Below are 15,279 nucleotides of genomic sequence, written 5' to 3'. Positions count from 1 at the left end.
GCAGACGTTGTGCCAGACAAGAGTGGATCAGTGACAAGAGATCATCTGTCTTCTGAAAATGACAGGATGACTATTTTTTTTCCTCTCTGTCGGCTACTTCACATCATTGCTTACTGTAATTTCAGGGAGGAAGGGAGCCGTGTTTGACCTGTCCTCCCTGACTGACCTCTCCGCCAGGTGACGCCAAACATCTCCGCTCCCGAGGCGCATGTCACCTCACGTCACTCGCTTGTCTTGGGTTATGTTTACTCTCTGTTCCTAATTTGTTTACTTAATCGCCCCACCTTCAAGCTTATTATATTAGGCAGGTAAAGAGAATTTTTCAGGCGAATGTGCTCGAAAAGTCTTGTTGACCCCTCCATGACCTGGCTAAGTGGCAAAGGGTGTTGTCTGAGCTGGAGGCACACGAATTAGTGTCAGAGCTGGACTGGGCGGATGTCATGGCGGTGGCAGTGGAATAAAGATTTTGTGGGTGTGGGGAGCACTGTATGTGCATGTGTGTGTTGTGCGGCAGAAAGTGTCGGGACAAGAGATGTCGCCATTCTCTCTGCTGCCTGTCAGCCCCGGTCCAGGACTCCAGTTGTCTATAGTCACTCTCGTTACCCCTAGACACAGAATCCTTATTGTCAGGTCAACAGACTAATGTTTGCACATCTTTTTATTGTATTCTTCTAACCCGTTGTTTCCTTCCTGCGTCCGTTACATTTTGCTTTCTGATGTCATCTTCAAGTCCCAGGCCGTGTAAACAACAAACACTCAGGGACTCGGGGCTTTCTGTATGTTCCGCTCTGTATTGCTAGTTTCTTTGTTTGGGATTGACACCGACTTCAGCCACTTCAGTGACCTGGCGACGAGTGGAGAGATGTTTGCAGACTGGAAGCAAGTACACTTGTGAACGAGTAGACATGTGAACACAGTGGGCGGTGACTCCAGTAATGAAGACAACTTAGAGCATCAGCTACAACTAACAGATTGGCGCATGTTGTGCCGCATGTTTTATATACTTATTAGTACATAATAGTATTCATATATAATTTCTATACACATATATACACATTTCTATACACATTTCTATACACATTTCTATACACATTTCTATACACATTTCTATACACTCTCACAAATAAACTATGTTGTAACCGAGTAGTACTGGAATTTCCATGTGAAATTATTCTAACATCGTAGAGTGGAATGACTATCCTATTTTTGTAGGATGGATGAGTTTGTAATATTTTAATTCTCATTTGAGTGATTCTAATATTCAAGCTTAACAGATTTATCTATTTCAAGACTAAGTGATGTTAATATTTTATGGTGGAGCTATATTTATTTGTGAAGACACATTTTAGCATGGAGCTAAAATTTCAAAAATTTCAGGTGTTTGTTTAAAAGGTGGAGTGTTCTTATTTTTGAGGAGTTGAATGAACGAGAACTCGGCCTCTTACAGACGGCTGGAGCTGGAACTGGGTGTCCTGTGGGTCCTCAGACAAGGGTAGAAATGACAAAGCTTATTTTCTTCATTGCCCTCTTCAAACCAGCGTGCAAGTCTTACTCACTTCTTCCATAATCAAAACAAACATGGCGCTGAGACTCTCAGAAATCCATTACTGTGTGCTACTCTAGGCGAACAAAGACTAACTTCTTTTGTGGCAGTCAGCACTTAGCACGAATAAACACCCCGATAAACACCCCGATAATTCCCTTCTAGTGCAGTTAACGGGTGTCAGCTGCAGGACTTGGATTACTTCAATCGTGTGAACTCGGGTTTCGACAGTTTCTTGCTTTCCAACTAGTGAAAAGGTTTGCTGAGTGTTTTATGGTTTGCTCACATAGCTGTGCCTCTAGGAATACACCTTTATTGCTTTCCCACTTTCCATTTCCAGGTGTGAAGTGACAGTTGAAACTGTCGGTGATCAAGGGTTGCATGCGTGTGTGCAGGAGTTGGGGACAAGAGCAAGGTGTAAAGAGCCCCACCTCTCACAGTGGTGTAGTGAGAGTCAGTGCGTGCCTCTCGCCCACCCGGAATAGCACCGTTACTCGGAAACTTGTCAACGACACCAGACCTCCTCTCTGATACCATGCTTCCTCTTGGACTTGCCAACCACACACTAGACTTACTTTTAGTCTTGCCAAGTGACACCAAACTTACTCTTAGACTTGCCAAGTGACACCATGCTTTCTCTTGGATCTGAGTGTAACCGGGTGGCCACTGCCCCGGACACCGGGTGCAGACAGAGTTGTTGTAGAGAACAATGAGATACGACAATGACGAAATGCTCACCGACTCTTTATTTTGTTAGCACCATTGTCTGGTACTACTACTACAATATAACCTCGGTGCTTTAATGTTTATTTCTCCGTTTTTCGTTCTCAGCTAGACGACGAAAGGACAATGTGGAAAGACATACGAAAGGCTGCACAGGCTGGAACAGGCTTGTACTCAGGAATCACCTTCGACTGAAACTGTTTGCCACAAATACACACTCACCAGCACACTAACGATACACAAGCGCTGATGATAGAGTAGAAAGTATGAATATTTGTGCTGGCATCATGCCGGGTGGTCAACTGGAGAGTCAAGGGTGTTGGCTGACGGCCGGGTATGTTGCTAGAAGCTTGCTTCTCAACCATCCGGTGAATGTGCGCTGACCTTATGTAGTCTGTCAATGGAGACGAGGAGGAGAATGCTGATGATAAGACTGATAACTTGTTTCTCTTTCCTTCTGCAACTTCTTCCTATCCACTCTTTTTCTGTGTCTCCGTCAATCTTTTAAAAAAAAATATATTCGTTAAAATATATGACAGCTATTTTTTTTTTGAATGTTGCTATTGTTTACTCTCCCTTCAAAACAGACCAAGACCCTTCTGAATACAGAATTTGTAGTCGTAGTCGCATTGTAGCAGTGTTCATATTTGATTTCGCATTTGTATTCATGTTCTGCGATCTCTCTCTCTTTCAAATGGCAGTCAACTAAATACACGACGTGGGCAGCTCGGGATATTAAGGGTTGTCAACACGAGTTTAACCTCTCGGGTTGAGCAGGTGTGAATGGAAAGACTGGGGTTAAGAAGGCAGTCCACACACACCAATGCCAGGCGCCAAGTCTTTTCAGGCCGGCACGTTGAGCAGACACGGGGGAGCTGACTCACCCTCCCGCTGCACGTCACGGAGGAGACGTCACATGTCTCAGCGCATTAATACGATTACAGTGACGGGACTAGCTTCCAGCCAGGCCACAGCCTCCCGTTTGTCCTCTATGTCCTTCTACTTGCCTAGTCATCTTCTTGTCTGGTTCCATGTCTGCTGACTCTGGTCTGTCAGTCTGTTATCTCATCTGTCATCTTTGTGACGTGTCTGTCTCTGGTCAAGCCTCTGTGTCTGTCTTTGTTGGTCTGTTGATCCATGATTGCAAGTTGGAATCTCGCTTTCTACTCATGTTTAATTTCTCTCTTAATAAAACGATTTGCAAACAAACATTAGCAAAGTGTGTTATAAACAAAGCCAGCAAACCACATCTTGCTCCTACTCTGTGATTTTTTACTATGTGTAGGGTACAATCTTGCTCAGGTACATTTGTAGGGCACGATGTTGCTCGGGTACCATGTGCAGATCACTCACAGACATGCAGGTGAAAAAGATATACACCACTAATTTGTTTTTGAAACACCCAGTGCTTTAATTCTCATGTCCACTCTGAACAGCATCCACAAAAATCTTTAATACAGCAATGAGAAGAATCATTACAAAAATTACAATAGGAGTACATGCCATTGGCTCTTATATCTCATGTTTCACATCTATATTTTTGTCTAATTCATAGAAAATACACAAACGATCCATAAGGCCTCAAGCGTTCACATCAAATGTCTAACCAGGAAGAGAATACGAAAGTAGGAAAAGAAAGAAGGCTATAAATAGTATCTCACGTCATGTGAGTCGTCCTTGTCGTTGACTAACATGTCCTAGATGATTGAGGTTTTGTACACTTGATAACTCCTGTTATCAATCTTTATCACAGGTCTGGCTTTTGTGAGCCGAAGGATGCTCGTCCTTCGAATTATGACAATTACAACACTAATTAACGATGGACCGATGGATGGCTACAAATGGACGAGAGGGGGGCATGCATCATTGACCAGCTGATTGCTGTCCACGGACACACTAACACTTAGTAGTTAAAACACTTTGTGGATGTCTTCCTACACTGTAGACAAAGTCGGGATGGTCTGCTCGAGTTCTTACTTCATCTTCAAAGGACGAAATATTTATAGGCTTAGGATTGTAGATAATAGTTTGTTTTGTGTCTATTTATTATTTCCATTCCTTTCTAGCAAATGACTTATAGACTAATGTGAGAAGAGTCTGATTTTTCATAGTCAACTATTTTGAGCCCATGTTTAATCTGTCGTCAGTAGTTAGTCATTCACTTGCATCAGTGTGTTACTGTTACACAAACTTGTCACATCCCCTCCACCCTTACTTTAAGGCACTTGAGGTCTCAAGCAGTATGTGAACAACCCCTGTGGTTGGGGATTGACCTATCAGAACATTGACCCGGTGAAATCAGTTTGTAGTCACCTGGTTGTTCAGGTAGACAGACGCCACACCTGTCAGACAACCGTTGGTCCTGCATCCCTGACTCACCTGTCACAAGTGTTAACCGTTTTGCTGCTACTGAAGATTTAAGGCACGATTTGTAGGATTTGAGTGGAATGCAGTCACTGGTGTTAGAATATACGAATGAGGTGATGGATAATATACATGGTGGCTAGCAATAATTACAAGGCTATGTACAGTTTCTCTTCGTGTACTATACAAGAGGACGGCTTGGATAAGGGCGAGCGCACCTACATCGGGCTACACACCCGTTGTCATCGCGACAGTGACAACAAAAATACATATTCTCACATCTTCACATAAACCCTTTCACCCATTCATTCCTTCTACTCTTCTCTCTCTCAATACAGGGCACAACCTGGAGATAAATAAATCAGTTTTCGTCTATGTACAGTTACTGGACGGATGCGATAAGGCCTCCTGGAAGCAGTTTGTACTGCTGGACAAAATATACACATGTTAGATCATGGTTAGGGTTAATACCGACACAGCTCACTTCTTTCTGTCATACGAACGTACACAATATTACTTACACACTACACAATATAAAACATGTAAGCTATCCCCCTCCCCAGCTTTGCGAGACATCGTTGTTTGTGAGACATTTGTGGTCCATAGGTCCTCCCCAAGCAGATGTCACACTGGCCGTGAGTACCCGCTTGTTTGAATACAATCAACAGTTAAGCTTTGATTTAAATTTCGATACAGAACTCTAAGTAATCCCACAATCATTGCAGTATCAACCATCTTCAATGCCGTTGTTGACCTAAAATTCATAATATCCATAACATTATGGGTTCACTTTTTGTACCTGTCAGATTACCACAGGACGAGACGTTTGTAAATTCCTTTCACTTTTCATTTATAAATTTATTATTAACGTTTTTAAAATTCTTTAATTTCCTTTGATGTATTATTTAGCTTCTTGCATTTCACACAGAAAAAAAATGTCCTCTGGGGAGAGGTTCCTGACGAGGTATTCAAACATAAGACATTGTTTCTACTCTACCTCAGATCGTGTTTTCCAGCTAACCCTGCTCTACTCCACTGGTACACAAGCAAGGATAATTTCAAAATACTGCTACTTGTATTGTACTTGGAGTTAGCAAGTGGAGACGTCAACCATTTTGGCACTTACTGGAATGTCTGTTACTGGTTTCTTGTACTTGTTCAGCTTGGATATTTACTGTTGTCTGTCCTTTCGTGTATGTTCTTCTCGTCTGCCCACCTGCTCTCCTGGAAGTCGGGAGTCGCCGATGTTGTGGAACTACGAGTCAGGTGACTCAGCGCCAGAAATAACCGAGCTTTGTAAAGGCGATCACGTGGACAGGTTGGTGGAGCTGAGAGCAAGCTCATGACGATCTCCCTCACTGACGTCACACGTGGGTGTTCTCATCGTAAGCGCTGCTGGTGACGTTGTTCTTCAGACACTTCCGCCAACATGACGTCATGTGGCTCGTTCCTGGTGAATGTCCGTTTGGGAAGATCGTGTTGTACGGGTTTACCCTGGCATGCTGTCTTCTGCAACATAGAATAACAGACATATGAACGTCCTGCAAGCAGGGATGGAAAGAAAGAACAAGAAAGAAAGGAAAACATGGTTTTAAAGAAAAACCAGTAAAATTCTAAAAGCCCTGTACATGAAATAACTCAAAGAACGATTCTGTAAACTTATAAATGTCAGTTAGTAAGTGTCGTAAAGGTAGGTCTTTGCCGGCCGTGCAAAAAATCTCTTGCTTTCATCCACTTCGTTTCCTTCATTAACCAAAGGAAAAATAAAACCAGGAATTTAGTTGCAAGAGAGTGACATAGCCATCAGACAGAGAAACCCTGACGACTTGCAGGTTAGACGACGTTTGCAGGCTGTGATGTGAGCATCAACGAGATGTGAACTACAGGCGTGACCGTTTCTCTCCGTCCTCGGGACACACACCCGGGGTGACACATCCTTGTCTACAGTCGCTCTGTGGGTCTGGCACTCGCTCTGTGCTTCTTGACAGTGTCATCGGCTGATCCTGTGATATCTTGTGATAGCTTGTGACAGCTTGTTACACCTTGTGATAATTATCTTTGTAAGCATCGCTGACGTCGATGAGATCGTCATTCCGTGTTCATCACGTGCTGTACCCCAGGCAGACGACTGCGACTGTGTGTAAGTCTATTTGCTCACCAAGAGAGTGGAGCTGCTATTGTCAAGATGATCGTGTCAGTCCTTGCTTCTGTTATTTGTCGTTAATCTCAAGTGGTTACACTTCACTGATGTCTGCTAAGAGCTCCCTTACTCAAAAAAAAAAAAACCCTCGAGGTTCGTATCTCGCCGACTCCGACACTGCCTTTCTTGTTGCTCGGGGCAACAAATCCTCGCCCGACTAATGCCAACAGAAATTCTTCACGTTTACAAAAATTACTTTACCGGGATGTAAGCACTTCATTTGGAACAGCACTTTCCTTAGAAGATGTAATTGTTAAGAAACCACCCATTTAATTAATCACTGGGTCAAAGTGAGGGTCCTCGACGATCCCCTGCACAAAACGAGTCTCTACACGTCGACACAGCGACAGATAAGATCGACAACATCGGAGGCGAAGAAAATAATTAGAGGATAATTTTTGTCAGACTTCATGTTGTGACAGATTCGGCACAACGTCCAGGGTCTGCAAAGACCACGGAGGTATACTTCGTCACGCACGAGCAGGTAATGACAGAGTTGAAGGACTTGGTGCAGCGGTGGACAAAGCGCGGCTGTCTGCCGCCATTCACCGCGCGGCGTTCCGCGTGACAGGACATCGCCCCGAGAGTAACGGGACTTGCAGAATAGGTCTTTCAATGCCTGTACTCCAGTGTATGGTGGTTATATTGGGGTGGGGGTGAAAGCAGTCGAAGAACGAGGGGGACACGAGGTTGGAAAGGAGTGAAGGTGAATGGTGATTGCGTGGAGATGTCAACAAACCCTCCACCTCACAGGTCTGGGTGTTGGACAGACACACGGTGCAAGCGTGCCTCGCCTTCATAACCGACATCACCACAGATTCGGCTATTAGTTAAGTGTTTAGCTTTCTTGACCCCGTCCTGTCGTGCCAGCCCTGTGTTTGGTTGTTGGTTCGGTGTTTAGCTTGCTCCTCCTACACGTCCGTATCCTCTGCCTTCCTTTCTTCCGCTGTCCAATGCCTTCCCGATGACACCTTTACACTCATTATAGCGATCTTTATTTCGTGCTTCGCTCGTCTTTACAAATGCAGTGTCAGAAGATTTGTTCATTGCTATCCAGCCTCTGGCCACAGGTAGCTATAATCTATTACCTGTGTTCCTTCTCCCTCTTCTCTTCGTCTGCCATGCTTTCTTAAGCAAGTGTGAATCATGTCTGCTTGAAAGTTAACGTCTGCGAAATCAATGGCTTACCTCCATTTGAACCAACAAAACATCCTATAAATATTCATACATCTTGTGTTTGTATTTCGCTCTGTGGGGTGAGTCAGACTGGCCTTGCTTGAAACATCAGTCTCCAGAAAAAAAAAACCTCGATCTCTGGTCGTTGCTTTACGAAGACAGAAGACGAGGCTTCCAATTTTGCATACATCTGATTAGCATATCACCGGGTCGTCAGGTCGCCCTATTGTATTTGAAGCCTTTTTATCCTCCCCTCCCTCCCCATCCCACTGTTCCTTCCTCCCTCTATCTCACCTCTCAAACTCCAGAACACTTAGACACGCACTTTTCCTGTAAACATTCCACGTGCAGAAGGTCCAGGAGGGCAAGTCTATAAATGACTGTCATCTGTTGGTGTGTTTGTGTCCGTATCTGTTTATTTATTCGTGTAACCGTTCATGGCTTAAGTAAAAAACATAGAAAGATAAGTTCATGGCTGTAAGCACTTTAAAATCTCGAAAGTAGAGGCCACGTGTACTTTATTCTCCTCGTCCCTCTCTTTCTCTTGCAGCTGTCACATCTTTCGCATCTATAAACAAACATATATGTAATATGTATATACGCAGAAAGAGAGACGACACTCTCGTTAGTTTTTGTAACACCTCGTTCATTAATAAACAGGTGACGTAGTTTACGGAGGGACAACGGCAGATAACCGCACACTGTTTGTACCGGGGCTCGCAACTCTATCAACTCAATTTATTCGAGAAAGATATGTTAAAGCTGTATTTAACGTTTTGTATTTTCTCACATTGTGTTGTACTATTTAATATGCACGCTGTTAAAACAATGGCGATATTGTGACGTCACCCAGACCTGCCTGACTCTTAACCTGCCTGTCACGTGCTCACTCTTTACGTGCCTAAAACGTCGAGTACGTGATGCTTTGCGTATCTCACATCTGCACCCGAGGCTAGTAACTTGTCGTTCAGCGTCCAAGACGTCACTACGTGCTCACACGTCACAGACGTCTCTCTTACGAGCACAGACACGCTCTTCTTACGTGACGCCGCCAAGTCTGACGTTGACGGCTGCGTGAGACTCGGCCCTCTCCCCCAGTCCCTTTGTTTGCAAATCACAGCTACCTCCGATGAATTCTACTCTCGAAACTAACAATAGCTGCGGGTTGTTTTTTTTTTTTAACCGACACATTGTCTGCATTTGTTGACAAAAGATGGAGGGCATGCTGAAAATCTCAACGTGCATGAGCATTCCGTCACTCAAGACAAACGAGTTCTCTGTTATTGTTTTTTTCTTTTTTTTTTTTTTTAGAAGTGATTGTGCTGTCCTTTATGGAATGCGCTTATGGGGAAACCGTCTGTCTGAAAGTGATTTAGAAAAATCCACATTGCAATGAAGACAACGTGGAGCATTGTTACCCGCGGGGGAAAGCCACCCTGGCTGTGCTGGCGGTTGGCGGAGACACAGGTTCCCACACTCGCTGTTACCTGTGTTACCAAGAAGCGTGCCTCAGTCGGCAAAACTATGTTCATTAGACAGCAACTTATTGCACCTGCGATTGATCCCTGGCCGCCCTTTGAGCCGGCGGCCAACTGCGGACAGTCAGACGGAGGAGAGGGGCGAGGGCGTCCTTTGTGCACCTGAGGACCTGTCACTGGGCCATTGTGACTGACTGTTCCTCAGGTTATGAGAAAGTTGTGGGTCTGCAGACACCATCCGTTGGTGGGACAACTAGTCTGGTGCATCGGTAGACCCTTACAGTCGAATGTTCGCACACATCCGGAATCCGTTGCCCAAGTCATGTGACAGACACAGGACGCTCGCATGTCGAGGGTGTTTATGGTTTTGAACTGTTCAGTCGGTAATTTGATCGTTTAAGAAGACATTACATGTCAAAGTGTCCATTATCAGTAGAACAGAGTTTATCTGTTTGTGTCATCCGACCTTCTCGTTTGAAGAACTATGGAATTTCCGAACTTTATACCTTACAATGGGGTGCGAACCTTCGCCCTCAAATCACAAAGAACCTCGCTGCGAAACACCGTAAAATAAAAAATCGCTTTCCCTCACTGCTACTATTATTTGTTAAAATTCTATTTTAGACACTTGGATTCTTTGCCCCAGAGTTTTTGTTCCTAGAAAAAGTTTTAAATGCCAAGAGGCACTCCTGTCTTCAACACCATCTAACTCTTTGTCCCAGCCACCAGTAAGTCAATGGGACGCAGAAAAGGAACAGAACGATGACAGAACTCTGGGTTGTTTTTTTTTTTTTTTTTTTTTTTTTTTTTTTTACTAAGGTTAGAAGCTCAGAAGAGGATTTTATGCAGTTAGAGGATGTGAAAGAATGAAGGCATGAGAGTTCCGGAGTGTGGTGCGCATTGTAGAATATTCTGACAAGGGAAACACTGACCAGTCACGTCCTGTCCATCAGGTCAGTGCGTGCACGTGGCTGTTCTCTCAAACAATGTCGTGTTCGAGGCCGTCGACACACTCCAGTGAGCAGAAAAATAATCACTGGGGTAACAAAGCAGCCAGCATAGAGGGAAACAATACAAGAAAACAATACAAGAAGAGGACGTGGGAAAGAAGCACTGGAATGCTGGAAACGAATGAATGATAAGAGTGAAAACTGTTCTGACCTCTGCTGTTGACCTATCAAGCTCAAACACTTAAAATATCTTTTAGATACTGTATCGCCGGTGGACAGACGAAAACCAGTGGTAACGGACATCATGATCTCTGCGACACAAAAGAAATATCTCTCTCATTTTTATTTTGTGTGACACTCAGGGCGGTCAGTGACATTTGTCTTCTGACGGGTGGTCAAGGTAGGGTGCCTGGCACCCCGTTAGCCACAGGTAGAGAAATGGGTGAGGTGTGTCAAAATACATTTACACAATACGTTGCACCAGTTGTCCTTTGTCATCCACACACTGCAATTCTCAATCATCCGGAGTAGTCCGAGTACCCGGCTTGGCCCTGGGGTGCTTTCTGCCAGCTGTGATTCTACTGTCAACTGTCGATTTATTGCTTCTGAAATGATTGTATTCATGCGTGACATTAGTCAGAGAATGAGTGAAGGACGTGTGATGTGGCCATGCCGTGACGGTTGACAACAGAGGGCTGGGGAGGGGAAGGGACAAACAAATTTATACAACAAAGTCTGAAATTGTTAGTAAGGACAGTCAGTGACTGGAGGAGCTACATTGCACAGTTATCCTACAAGTGTAAAGACTTATTTTTATCTAATTGCTGTAACACCTAAGGTCGATGTATGTGTGTGCACGTGCATGCGATGGTTATTCACAGGCCAGTCCCTCCCACAGTCCGCTCCGAGCTCCCAGAAACAGGGAGGAGCACACTTTTCTTAGTTTCGTCCAAGTGTGTAGACTGCTCTTCTCTAATCTCTGATTTCACGAGTGGGAAGCGGCCCGGCGGTCCCGGCATTGCTCGCGACACGAGAAAACCGCGAGACCCCAGCCGGCGACCGTGCGGGTGTTCTTGTAGCCGGGTGGAAATGATTGATTTTGACACAACCGGGTTATACCGTCTGAGTAAGCATATCCCTTGATCCTAATGGCTTTTCAGACAAGGAAAGGGTCTCTGGGGTGGACAGGTGCCAGCGTACGCCCACCTACCCGGGTTTCAAACATGTTTGATGTCTGGAGTCAAGCAATGGGGTGTTTTCAAGCGGGTGGGAGAAGGGGAGGGGAGGCGACAGGTCTCTTTATTACGGGTATTTAACGAGGGTCTCGGGTGTAAATAGACCGGGTACCGATGATGCGTTTAGCAAAATAGATATGATAATATTGGGATTGATAGTCCACAGTCGTACGGAAAACTTCTAAAAGGCAAAGAAGGTAGGATGGAAAGAATAAAAGAATAAAAGTGAAAGTGAGCGGAGGAGGTACGCTGACTAATCTATATTACCATAATCACGCACACGTCACATACCCCATACACAACCACGCACTTTCATCGCCAGTGTCTCGTGACAGACAGACACAGTCCGCAAGTCGTCAACAGACGAGATTTGGTTTTCCCGAGAGTCTGCTGAGCTCTCGTCACGTGCACCACCCGGCTGCGTCTGTAGGGAGGCACACGTCGTCACGCCGCCAAAGACCTCAGTAGGTACCCGCTGCCTGTGCTCACGCCCCTCCCACCCAGCCTGTGGTCAGTCAGCTGTGACGCTGTGACGTACCCGTTGTCGCTGCAGTCGATAGCCTGGCCACCGAAGCCAGTCATTAGCGGACTGTGGGACCCGCCCTCGCGCTAATTACAGCGGACTGAGCGATAAACCCTTGCACGTGGTTAAACCTGTGTTAAGCCTGTGTTGTACCTATGTGTGTGTGGGTGTGAGAGAGAATGTATGTGCATCTACGTCTTCGCATTCACGTGTCTGCGTGTGTGTGTGTGTGTGAGAGAGAAAGGAGGAGTCATGCGTGGTACTCTAACCCTGAGTCAATGCCTCATTAAAGAATTCATCTTAAATGATTAGCATAACATCGGCAACTCATTCAATACGGGTGGATGACACAACAGAGCTATAGAAATTACTAGACGTTTTTATTGCCATGTTAATGGGTCTGTTTGCACCGTACACTGCAAGGTTGGGAATGGCTAGAACTTTTAATAAAAAAAGATAATTTATGATAAGTTCTTTCCACCCGTTAACACTTAATGTATGGGTAGGGTTCGTGCTTCGTGACTTAATTAACGGGTGGCCAAAAGCGAGTTGGGACACGACGCACCTGAGAGCGAGCGAGGTCCTGCCTCGAGCTGTAGTCTGAGGGTAAACCTCGGGTGTGACTGTCTCCGCCTCACACAGGAGCTGAACACCTCGCTTAATGGACACGGACACGACACGTCCTTAACGAGGATGTTTGTTAAGGTGACCAGTCTGTGGTCGGATCATGTCACGGCTCCACATCACGTGACCAACTCATGACACTAGCAGCACATGGGGTAACAAAGCATCAACACTCCATCTTTACACACTCAGACACTGAAGCCAGGGTATGGAGAAGCCACGAAATACAAGAAAGCACATCCTCAAACTTTGAAGGGGCCTTGCTTTAAAATCTGTTTATTTTGTCTTACTTTTGTAAACAACGATAATCATTAGTGTGAGCTTACTTTCTGTAGCAGACATCGTTTGTGGTCGGACTGTTACCATGGCAGTCGTAAGTAAGGAATACAAAGTCACTGGACTGTAAAGTTCCAAGCTTAGACTTAAAATCATTAAGAAGCGCCATCTTGTCGAGGGATATCATTTCCACCTTAGTCTACTCGTCACAGCTTGAAACAAGGTAACTAGCTCCACGAGTAAAGGCTTACAGGGACTAGGATGTTTATAGCCGAGTGAAAAAATTTCCAGTTCTTTATGTAGCTGTTTCACTTTTTAAAAAAAGTTAAGTCAGAAAGAGTTTGCGAGGCTGCACAATGACCTGACCACCAAACTCGTGTCAAGATTACCAATAAACCTTCACAGAAACATTAGAAACCTCGCGGTGGACATGAAGTACGATTGCATCTCACAGGTAGATTAAACGGAACAAAGTAGATTAGTAAAAAACAACCGAACATAAATTTTAATTAAAAAAAAATGTTTCTGTAAACTCACAATCACGTGCATAATTACAAACAACACACACACAATTATTCACCCTATCAGTTCATTCAGTTCACACCGAGGGCACGGACAGCACCGATGGGACCACAGTGAGAGGCCGGAGGAAAATGAAAAAACTGAGTGAGATGATTACTGGGGTGCACGGCCACCCCACGAGAAGTCGACACCCGCATTGCATGCTCACAACACCGTCACAGTTTCAGTCTGAGTTATTTTATTTGTTGCTGGAGCTAATGTCAGCCTGAAGACCACGCGGCGTGGAGCAAAGTCACATTTTGTGGAACTGTTCCTCACAACTGTTTGTTTGCGATTGGTGGAGCGGCGTGTTGCATGCAAATGAGAGAGGGCAAAGCTACTGATGCATGTGGAACCTTTGTAACAAAAAGAACATCGACATGCCGACACTGTCAGAAAGACCGGCTTGGGTTCTGTCCTCGGAAATTCTTCGACACATTTAAATTTACATTTTAGTATTGTCTCCACAACATTGGAGAGTGCAGATGTTAGTTGATATCATTTTCTCTTTTAAGTGTTTTAGACTAATTTCGCTGGAGTTTCTTTTTAATGAACGACGAATAAAAACCGTTAATTAAAAAAAAAATTTCCGCTGATTTGTTAATCACCTTTGATAATTTTAAACTTAAGTTTGAGATTTTCTGAATGAATTTTCCATTACGTTTGGTGTTAAAAAAATGACACAGGCACAAAATATGTGAAATCAGTGCGAAACATGTCAGTCGACATCCGAAAGAAATGATTGAAACGTACCTGTAAGTTGATGTTTGCTGCTCAACAATTATGATCGGAAAATATCGGCGGTTTCTTTCATCTGCTGTTCTAAGCTGCTAGCGGTCGGTGTGTTGGTGACTTACAGCGACTCACAAGATCACAGGCCTGCGACATCCACCCCACCTCACGTCGCCCCCACCCGCAGGCCTGCCAACCCTGTACGCCAGCCACCCGTATATCTCGGTACCGTACATAGACTAGGTAAGTAACGGCCGGTGCTTATATAGCCAGAAAATCGGAGCGGTTTCCATCGAACAGGTACAAACATGATTGTAGTGAAGGTATCGAAGCGGTGGAACCAAAGATTTCCGAGCGCGAGGTGTGGCGGGGTGGTGTGTGCAGGGCCCCAGACACACGCTGTATCAGCCACCCGCCAGCACACGGCACAGGTGTTGTGGTGTCGCCGCTGTCCTCGCCTCAGCCTAGCGACAGCTACGATAAGGCTGCAGTCGCCCCTGGGTGCGAATGGCGCTGGTGGCTCGCAGTCTACCCTTGCTGCTCGCTTTTCTCGTCCTGCAACATCCACCCTGTGAAGGCAACGGGAGGAACGGGCAACAGCGGCTCTCACCTGTCTGCGTGTGACGGTGGTTTGGAGGATAACGGTGCATGTAGTGTGTCAGTGTGTTTGACTGCGTGTGACTGTGGGACTAACGGTGCATGTAGTGTGTCAGTGTGTTTGACTGCGTGTGACTGTGGGACTAACGGTGCATGTAGTGTGTCAGTGTGTTTGACTGCGTGTGACAGTGGGACTAACGGTCCATGTAGTCATTGTAGTGTGTCAGTGTGCTTGACTGCGTGTGACTGTGGGACTAACGGTCCATGTAGTGTGTCAGTGTGCTTGTCTGCGTGTGA

At 45.2% G+C, this 15,279-nt stretch overlaps 1 long non-coding RNA gene across 1 annotated transcript; it reads right to left on the bottom strand.

Moving 5' to 3' along the window:
- Positions 1 to 3,652: 3,652 nt before the first annotated feature.
- Positions 3,653 to 14,639, bottom strand: LOC112556804. Its single transcript, XR_003097818.1, has 2 exons — positions 14,407 to 14,639; positions 3,653 to 6,139 (listed from the first exon to the last, which is right to left on the bottom strand). It is a non-coding gene; the product is annotated as an uncharacterized LOC112556804 (long non-coding RNA).
- Between the last annotated feature and the right edge of the window lie 640 nt (positions 14,640 to 15,279).

This window comes from Pomacea canaliculata, linkage group LG2 (assembly GCF_003073045.1).
Source record: "Pomacea canaliculata isolate SZHN2017 linkage group LG2, ASM307304v1, whole genome shotgun sequence".
NCBI classification, from domain to species: Eukaryota; Metazoa; Mollusca; class Gastropoda; order Architaenioglossa; family Ampullariidae; genus Pomacea; species Pomacea canaliculata.
Note: the sequence above shows the minus strand (reverse complement) of the source record. Positions and strands in the feature narration are given on the sequence as shown.